Here is a 10,667-nt window from a genome sequence, read left to right as displayed (position 1 = left end):
AACTGAGCAGCATAGTCTAAATGAGGCCTAACCAAGGATATATAGAGTTGAAGAACAACCTGAGGACCTCTATTATTTATACTTCTAGATATGAAACCAAGGTTAGGTGATTGACGTTACTTTCCTCACCGTCAATCACCACTGTTCTCGTGTACACTCTACTACGGTAACCAAATTTATTCTTCCACTTCTCTTCTCTACTCTTTCTACACTTGATTACATTCCCTTTATTTACTGCTGTAAACAGTAAACAAAGCATAGGCTCATTTCTCTTCTGTATCTTCATATTCACTCTATCACTTTTACTCTCACTTCATTGTTACAGAAGTGGAAACACATATAAGTATTCTTCTTCCTTAACTTTTATAGTACCATAAACATCCGTTATCAGGAAAGTTTATTTAATGACAGCTTTCCTATCTTCATCAACATTTTAACAGTTCTTTAACGTAATCCCTCCCTCAAAGTAATCCCTCCCTCAAAGTAATCCCTCCCTCAACGTATTCCCTCCCTCAAAGTAATCCCTCCCTCAAAGTATTCCCTCCCTCAAAGTAATCCCTCCCTCAAAGTAATCCCTCCCTCAAAGTAATCCCTCCCTCAAAGTATTCCCTCCCTCAAAGTAATCCCTCCATCTTCTCGGTACCCTCAACTCTCCATCTAGTAACTCTCCTCTTCTGTCTTCAACTGTCGATTCAAGTCCATTTCTTCACTGAGTTTTCTCCATTAATTAATAACTTGTTTTCATTAGTTGAGAGAATTAAGTTTTTGGACACTGATGGTTTTAAATCCCGCGGTGATGCATGTTGTCTGCAGTCATCACAGATCACTTATTAGAATAGACTAGTATTTTCAAAGCAAGATTTTAATGTACACAAATAGCACAGTGTTGCACTTGTGTCTTATCGATTTATATATTGTTCCAGTCATGGAACAATATATAAATCGTTAAGATAAGATTTTGTTTAGATTTTTACCCCCGGAGCCCTTGTGGTTTAGCGCTTCTTTTTTATTAAAATAATACTTTAGCCCCGGAGGGTTAGCCACTCAGGATAACCCAAGAAAGTCACTGTGCCATCGAGGATTGTTCGTCTTAGTTTCCATTTTGGTCCTTCATTCTTGTCCCCCAGGATGCTACCCACACCATCTGCTAACACCCAGGTGCCTACATGCTTGCTACATGAACGGGGACAACAGATGTAAGGAAATATGCCCAACAGATGTAAGGAAACATGCCCTAACATGAGCCGGGGATCGAACCACGGACACTCAGTGTGAAAAGCGAGAAGATTTCCTACCAGGTCACGGGCCTGGTAGGGCCGTGGCTATCATCCACATTGTGCAGTTATGTCCGGCTCATCATTCGTAGTTTTGGACTCCCCTCGTCTTTCTGGCTATGTCGTATTTTGCTGGGTCCCTGGACACACCAAGGGTCTTAAAGACCTTATATCATCTCACGGCAGTCTTCCTTACTCATACCATTTTTTTCAGTGCTTTCTCACCTCCTCCGCTACAGCGTTTTACTATTTTGGGCCACAACAAATCACTTTCTATCAAACCACATTAACGATTCTGACCCTCTTTACTTCGTTGTCGGGTTTGGGAGACCACACTCTCGCATTTATGCATTGGACACATAGGGAGAGTGCAACGAACAAGTGAACTAGCAGCAGTAGCAACACTCACAGCAAGATGCATTCTTGAGCTTCCTCAGCGCTCAGACTTAATGTCTAAAGCTGAAGGGGATGGGTTACTCCAAAAGGATCCTGTAGTGCTTGCTGTCTTTGCACCTCCTGACATTGTCTGCTGCTATGCAGCTGCTACACCCTTCGAACCCAGTGTGGGCGGGATTTATGGCAGCACAAGGTGCCTAGCTTCTCCCTCCATGGCGGGGAATGGGGCTAGGCCTGGGGACAGCTAGTCCCAAAAGATGAAGAGGTACTTGTACCTTCTCCCCTGGCAGACATTGGTCTGAGACACTCCCGAGAAAGGGAGCCAAGGCTGGGCCACCACTTGGAAAAGGCCCAGAACAGGCGATTATACCGGTGAACCTACATAGAAGAAGAAAGGACACATAGGACTCACTCACAGATATCAACTCTGTTCTGTCAAGAAGTCACAAATGAGACAAGGGTCGGGAATTCCAAGAAAAGTTTCCTAGCCGGTTTTTTTTTTTTTAAAGATTATCAAACTTTACGGGACTGTCAAGCTGCAATGTCAACATATCTTAAAAGACAATCCTGTCTGTCAGAGTGCAAACAGGGTGTACTTCCGACGTCTCAATCGTCCCAACAGACCGTCAGTCACCTCACTGAATGTCCGACCCTCGACGCAAACTTCCTCACTCTCTTTTTAACGAAAGCCATTATTATTGTATTACTACTGCTGCTACTACTACTACAACAACTAATGTTACTATTACTATTAATACTAGGATTACACCTCAATCTAAGCCTATATATACCCTCTGTGTTCATGTATTGTTTGTAACGGCTTGACAAAGCAACTAACGTGACATAAAATGTCACATTAGTTGCACTTGTGTCCTTTTACCTAACATATTGTCGGTAATTCTACCAACATGAATACAATAAGAACAACAGCAACAATAATAATAATAATAGAAGTCTTGTTCTTTGCTCCACCTTCACCCATAAAAGTCCTCTAGTAATACAGGACATATCACTAGATAATGTATCTTAAGATGTGTTGTGTAGTAAAGATGTGCTGTGCATTAAAGATGTGAAAATCCATTCTAATCAGGTGACTAAAATAAAACTGAGAAATTCTTCAGATCCAAGGAATTGGGGCCTAGAATTACTTGGTTTCTGAGCCACTTGTGAGAGGCTCTTGATCCAAGGAGTTAAACTCGTCCTCCTTTTCTTTGCATAGAAATTTATTGCTTTTCATTCCACTATTATCTATATGACCCGTACGAGTTTAAAGCTCTTTTATATATAATAACTTTATATTAATATACATGTTACAAAAAACGCGATTCTAAAAGCTTAGAAATCTCCAGTGAATACTAGAAAGGACTTCCCTTCTAGCATCCAGCCTGTTACTGGGTTTTCGTAACAAGTAGTCAGTATCCTTGTCCAATTATCCATTAGAATTCAGTATAATTCAATAGTTCTTTAGGATTACAACTGGTAGGCTACTAACTAGAGGAATTAAAATTTAATAAATTTATTAAGTCTAGAGGTATATTATCAAAGTAAATTAAATCACAGCAATCAAAATAAAATCAATCTCTCGAGTTCAATATTATTGTGCTGAAAGCACATATCACATTTATAATTCTTAAGTACCGTCTGGTACATTAACATTTAATAAGATATTACAAATATGTACAAGTTTGTGTGTATGGGTGTAAGTGCTCTTAAGTAGTTCACTATGTCTCACGACTCGACTAGACTTAAACAAGTGACTGACAAAGTCCTCTCATAAACTAACTTCTTGACCGACTGGCAACCAGAACAGTCTGCTTGAACAACAAAGAATGCTAAGCCCAACAGCAATGCAATATGCGACTGCGACACAGAATCAGGAACTGGAAGATAATATAACGACACTAAGTAGGGACCGTCAGCAGATCCTCCACAAAAGTTACAAAACTCCCATACTACTGAATCTAAGTTCAGCATAGGAAAAACCCGACTGTGACAATACACAGAAACCAGTACAAAATTTAGGTCAGAAGCTATAGCTAAGGACCTGAGATGTTAAGAGTGTCTAAGCGACACACAACCTCAGTACAACGTCGAAAATCACTAAGTCTATACAATGTTCTGTGAACAAAGTTCTACAGAACTAACAGGAATAATGAGACAGACAATCTGTCCAACCACCAAGCGAGTCTAGAGCAGACTGAATACTTCACGAGAGGTGAGGACACCCGCCCCCTCGATCACGTGATAACCCCGTGGACAGCACACCTCAGAAGCCGGCAGTATAAGGAGCGACAAGCGAAAATTACAGTAGTTTGACAAGAGCACATTTTATGTACATCCTAACAACATAAGTCAAATAAGAATATAACAGTCAAATAATAATATAAAGTCATACATTTACGATTTAGCTATTATCGCAAATATAAGCAATATAAAATTAAATGAAAAGATAATATACATTATATATATATACATAATAATCATTGTAACCCATTCAGGGGTTGCAACAATACATAATATTTAAAATATTATAAACATTCACGATTAATAATAATAATAAGAGATTGTCAACAACCTTTATCATCAATCAACTTGATACTAACAATTCACTCAAAAATCTTCATCAACATTTAACGAAGCTTCACTAACCTGTTAAGACCTTGCAACACCAGGGTATTGCTGGGAGGATGATGTGGTCGTTCAGTAAGATAAGATAAGATAAGATTTCGTTCGGATTTTTAACCCCGGAGGGTTAGCCACCCAGGATAACCCAAGAAAGTCAGTGCATCACATCTTTACTACACAACACATCTTCACTACACAACACATCTTTACTACACAACACATCTTTACTACACAACACATCTTTACTACACAACACATCTTTACTACACAACTCATCTTTACTAGACAACACATCTTCACTACGCAACACATCTTTACTACACAACACATCTTCACTACACAACACATCTTTACTACACAACACATCTTTACTACACAACACATCTTTACTACACAACACATCTTTACTACACAACACATCTTTACTACACAACACATCTTTACTACACAACACATCTTTACTACACAACACATCTTTACTACACAACACATCTTTACTACACAACACATCTTTACTACACAACACATCTTCACCATACAACACATCTTTACTACACAACACATCTTTACTACACAACACATCTTCACCACTCAACACATCCGCACTACACAACACATCTTTACTACACAACACATCTTCACCACACAACACATCCGCACTACACAACACATCTTTACTGCACAACACGTCTTCACCATACAACACATCCTCGCTACACAACACATCTTCACTACACAACACATCTTCACTACACAACACATCTTTACTGCACAACACATCTTTACTATACAACACATCTTTGCTACACAACACATCTTTACTACACAACACATCTTTTCTACTCAACACATCTTTACTACACAACACATCTTCACTACACAACACACCTTCACTACACAACACATCTTTACTACACATCTTCACTACACAACACATCTTCACTACACAACACATCTTCACTACACAACACATCTTCACTACACAACACATCTTTACTACACAACACATCTTCACTACACAACACATCTTCACTACACAACACATCTTCACTACACAACACATCTTTACTACACAACACATCTTTACTTCACGACACATCTTTACTACACAACACATCTTCACTACACAACACATCTTTACTATGCAACACTTCTTTACTACACAACACATCTTCACTACCCAACACATCTTTACTACACAACACATCTTTACTACACAACACATCTTTACTACACAACACATCTTTACTACACAACACATCTTCACTACCCTACACATTTTTACTACACAACACATCTTTACTACACAACACATCTTTACTACACAACACATCTTTACTACACAACACATCTTCACCACTCAACACATCCGCACTACACAACACATCTTTACTACACAACACATCTTTACTACACAACAAATCTTCACTATGCAACACATCTTCACTACACAACACATCTTCACATCTTCACCAAACAACACATCCGCACTACACAACACATCTTTACTGCACAACACGTCTTCACCATACAACACATCCTCGCTACACAACACATCTTCACTACACAACACATCTTCACTACACAACAAATCTTCACTACACAACACATCTTCACTACACAACACATCTTCACTACACAACACATCTTCACTACACAACACATCTTCACTACACAACACATCTTCACTACACAACACATCTTCACTACACAACAAATCTTCACTACACAACACATCTTCACTGAACAACACATCTTCACTACACAACACATCTTCACTACACAACACATCTTCACTACACAACACATCTTCACTACACAACAAATCTTCACTACACAACAAATCTTCACTACACAACACATCTTCACTATACAACACATCTTCACTACACAACAAATCTTCACTACACAACACATCTTTACTGCACAACATCTTTACTACACAACAAATCTTCACTACTCAACAAATCTTCACTACACAACACATCTTTACTACACAACACATCTTCACTATACAACAAATCTTCACTACACAACACATCTTTACTGCACAACACAACTTTACTATCTGTACTAGACAGATCAACTTTACTACCAATGGTTAATAATAATAATACAATTATTGTTCATTGTTCTAACTTCACTCATAAAGTCGTCTAGTGATACAATTTGTTACTTCCTTCATCAACCAGTAACTATTTTAAATAACTACAAAATGAGCGAAATGAAAATAAAATTTTATGCATGGATCGCTTGTCCCTTGGAAAGCAGAGAGCCTAAAGAACTCAAAATTTTCTTGGAGGAGAAGTCTACTTTATTTTGGAAGAGGAAAAAAGTGACTCTTTTGGCCTCTCGGTAATTACATAAGGAGATGTGGGAGGAGAATTAAACCCAGAGGCGTTACCCCATATCTCTGGTCGAACTCTGTGTCCCTTCCTCAGTGTGTGAAGATGGCAGCACCTCACTTATTAAACTAAAATTCAAAAGAGGAAGGAAAACAGTTGAAAAGTTCAAACTCGACATCCACCTTCTTAAAGAACTATAGAACTCCCACCTTCTTACTCTGGAGTAAGGAACATTCATATTAAGAGTGTTTGAATGGGTTGAATCTAATGAAAGTGAATCGGAGGGAATGGTATCTTGTGAGATGGTTGAAGTGCCTGGTAGACAGGCAGGGGGGTTAATCAACTGTGAGGTAGAAGAAGGATGGGTCATTATCCAACCATCAGAGACCTGCTCTGGGAAAAAGAAACAAGAGCCCTCTAAGAAGATCAAGCCATCATTCTCTTCGGTTGCTTCACAGATCGAATATGAGAAGGTTACTCAATGTGTCTCTTCGGTTGCTTCACAGACCGAATTTGAGACGGTCACTCGATGTGTCTCTTCAGTAGCTTCACAGAACGAATCTGAGAAGACAAATCAAGGGGTCTCTCCCTTATCTTCAAGGAGCAACTCTTAAAAAATCTTTTCACGAGTCTCTACTGAAAATTCAAACACAGACGGAAAAATAAACGATTACTCACTCTCGATGTTGCAAGAGTCACAGACAGGAATGGAAAGAAATCTGGAGTTCTGTGGTTTAGAGAGTCAAAATGATAGCATTAAGGTTTCACAAGAGAATCATCATCTGCTGGAACCGTAATTTAACGAAACCGCAACGGAACCCAAGCAGGTCGATTCTTTTCGTGAGAGCGAAGGAGGAATAAACTGGACCGTTGAAAACAAACAATGCAACCAGGACTACCAGGATTCTGACGACGAGCGTGAACATGAGAGCGAAGGAGGAATAAACTGGACCGTTGAAAACAAACAATGCAACCAGGACTACCAGGATTCTGACGACGAGCGTGAACATGAGAGCAAAGGAGGAATAAACTGGACCCTTGAAAACAAACAATGCAACCAGGACTACCAGGATTCTGACGACGAGCGTGAACATGAGAGCGAAGGAGGAATAAACTGGACCGTTGAAAACAAACAATGCAACCAGGACTACCAGGATTCTGACGACGAGCGTGAACATGTTAATAAAAATTATATTCCACTGATGCCCTGGATATGCACATTCATGAGCTGTCTACCCGTCATTGCAGCAATCACATTTGTAATTGATTTATTGGTTGAGTTGACCATTTGAGCATGAGGATCAATAGAGTAAGTAGATCCGTCTTATCCTTGGATCAAACTTGATCATATGATCTGTTGCATACCCAGAATAGGATAAAAGGAGAGGTGGTTGGCTAACCACTTGGGTGCTGCTAATCGGTTGTTACCGGCCTGCAGTACGTTGTGTGACATCATGACACCCAGTGTTGAGGCTGCTGAGCCGGCCTCATTCAGTGTTCACTACGGCCTTACAGAGGTCACCTGACGTCCTCAGAGTTATCTATAGACGGCCTCACTCAGTTCAGTTCACTCGATGGATTACATCGGCTGAACCTTGGGGTCTATCATCCAATTAATTGTTGTTGTTTTTGTTTACCGTCAGATTTCCCTCAGTTTTGGTGCACAAGACGAAGTGTTTAATCTAGTTCCTGTAAATATTTATCAAAAAATTACTTCAAACAGCAACTGAGAAAAGACTGAAAAAGGACTGATTTACAGAAAATGCCCTTTGGCAGGAAAATAGTCGTACATGGGACGACGTGTGACACAGAGAAGGTAGTGCCGCTGTGTGACACAGAGAAGGTAGTGTCGTTGTGTGACACTGGGAAGGTAGTGTTGCTGTGTGACACAGAGAAGGTAGTGTCGTTGTGTGACACAGAGAAGGTAATGTCGTTGTGTGACACTGGGAAGGTAGTGCCGTTGTGTGACACAGAGATGGTAATGTCGTTGTGTGACACTGGGAAGGTAGTGTTGCTGTGTGACACAGAGAAGGTAGTGTCGTTGTGTGACACAGAGAAGGTAATGTCGTTGTGTGACACAGAGAAGGTAATGTCGTTGTGTGACACTGGGAAGGTAGTGTTGCTGTGTGAAACTGGGAAGGTAGTGTGTAATGTCGTTGTGAGACACTGGGAAGGTAGTATTCCTGTGTGACACAGAGAAGGTAGTGTTCCTGTGTGACACAGAGAAGGTAGTGTTGCTGTGTGACACAGAGAAGGTAGTGTTGCTGTGTGACACAGAGAAGATAGTGTCGTTGTGTGACACAGAGAAGGTAGTATCGTTGTGTGACACTGGGAAGGTAGTGTGTAATGTCGTTGTGTGACACTGGGAAGGTAGTGTTGCTGTGTGACACAGAGAAGGTAGTGTCGTTGTGTGACACAGAGAAGGTAGAGTCGTTGTGTGACACAGAGAAGGTAATGTCGTTGTGTGACACAGAGAAGGTAATGTCGTTGTGTGACACTGGGAAAGTAGTGTTCCTGTGTGACACAGAGAAGGTAGTGTTGCTGTGTGACACAGAGAAGATAGTGTCGTTGTGTGACACAGAGAAGGTAGTGTCGTTGTGTGACACAGAGAAGGTAGTGTCGTTGTGTGACACAGAGAAGGTAGTGTCGTTGTGTGACACAGAGAAGGTAGTGTCGTTGTGTGACACAGAGAAGGTAGTGTCGTTGTGTGACACAGAGAAGGTAATGTCTTTGTGTGACACTGGGAAGGTAGTGTCGTTGTGTGACACAGAGAAGGTAGTGTCGTTGTGTGACACAGAAAAGGTAGTGTCGTTGTGTGACACAGAGAAGGTAATGTCTTTGTGTGACACTGGGAAGGTAGTGTTGTTATGTGACACAAATGAGGTAGTACGGTCATTTCTATGTACTTTGTTATTGTGACATGTGATAATTATGTACCAAAGACAAATAACTGATGTTTCTTTGTAAATATGTAACAAAGAATATACTCTTATTTCATGATTATATTCTTATTACAGGAGGACGACGAGGACGACACATAAACTAATAGGGGTTTTAGTTAATAGTGGAATGAGAGGTAAAATGAGTTTCTTTACAAGGAGAGAACAATTCCACTTCCTTGGATCAAGAACCCCTCACCAGGAACTTGAGAACTAAGTGGATGTGAAGATTTCTTGAGCAGGATTTGGTGTAATTTCTCCATTTTCTGCTATTTGGCTAAATGTAAAAACCTTTACCGAACCCCCATGAAGCCTGCTTCCTATGATCTCTTAACCCTATCTAAAATTCTAGCCTAACTTTGTACATAAGAACATAGGAAAGAAGGAACACTACAACAGGCCTACTGACCCATGCGGAGCAGGTCCATGTCCCCCCCCGGATTAGACCAATGACTCCCCCCGGATTAGACCAATGACCCCCCGGATTAGCCCAATGACCCCCCCGGATTAGCCCAATGACCTATCCAGTCTGATCACCTCCACTCAAGAATGGAGTACTGCACCAGACCCAGCAGCACAAGCTAGTCAGGTCCAACTCACACCCACCCACACCCACTCATGTATTTATCTAGCCTATTTTTAAAACTACACAACGTTTTAGCCTGAATAACTGTACTCGGGAGTTTGTTCCACTCATCCACAACTCTATTATCAAACCAATGCTTTCCTATATCCTTCCTGAATCTGAATTTTTCCAACTTGAAACCATTGCTGCGAGTCCTGTCTTGGCTGGAAATTTTCAGCACGCTATTTACATCCTCTTTATTTATTCCTGTTTTCCATTTATACACCTCGATCATATCCCCCCTAATTCTACGCCTTTCGAGAGAGTGCAGATTCAGGGCCTTCAGTCTATCCTCATAGGGAAGATTTCTGATACATGGGATCATCTTTGTCATCCTCCTCCTGTACGTTTTCCAGAGCATTTATATCCATTCTGTAATACGGTGACCAGAACTGAGCAGCATAGTCTAAATGAGGCCTAACCAAGGATATATAGAGTTGAAGAACAACCTGAGGACCTCTAT

The 10,667-nt window shown here is 40.5% G+C and overlaps 1 long non-coding RNA gene across 1 annotated transcript in view; it reads left to right on the top strand.

The window, feature by feature from the left end:
• LOC138852541 (uncharacterized) overlaps positions 1–9,550 on the top strand; it is a 12,278-nt gene extending 2,728 nt beyond the window's left edge. Inside the window, exon 2 of the long non-coding RNA XR_011391855.1 lies at positions 8,842–9,550. This is a non-coding gene — a long non-coding RNA (uncharacterized lncRNA). The remainder of the gene's footprint in view (positions 1–8,841) is intronic.
• The last annotated feature ends 1,117 nt before the right edge of the window (positions 9,551–10,667 follow it).

This window comes from Cherax quadricarinatus, chromosome 11, assembly GCF_038502225.1.
Source record: "Cherax quadricarinatus isolate ZL_2023a chromosome 11, ASM3850222v1, whole genome shotgun sequence".
Lineage (NCBI taxonomy): Eukaryota > Metazoa > Arthropoda > Malacostraca > Decapoda > Parastacidae > Cherax > Cherax quadricarinatus.
This window is presented reverse-complemented; position numbering and strand designations above follow the sequence as displayed.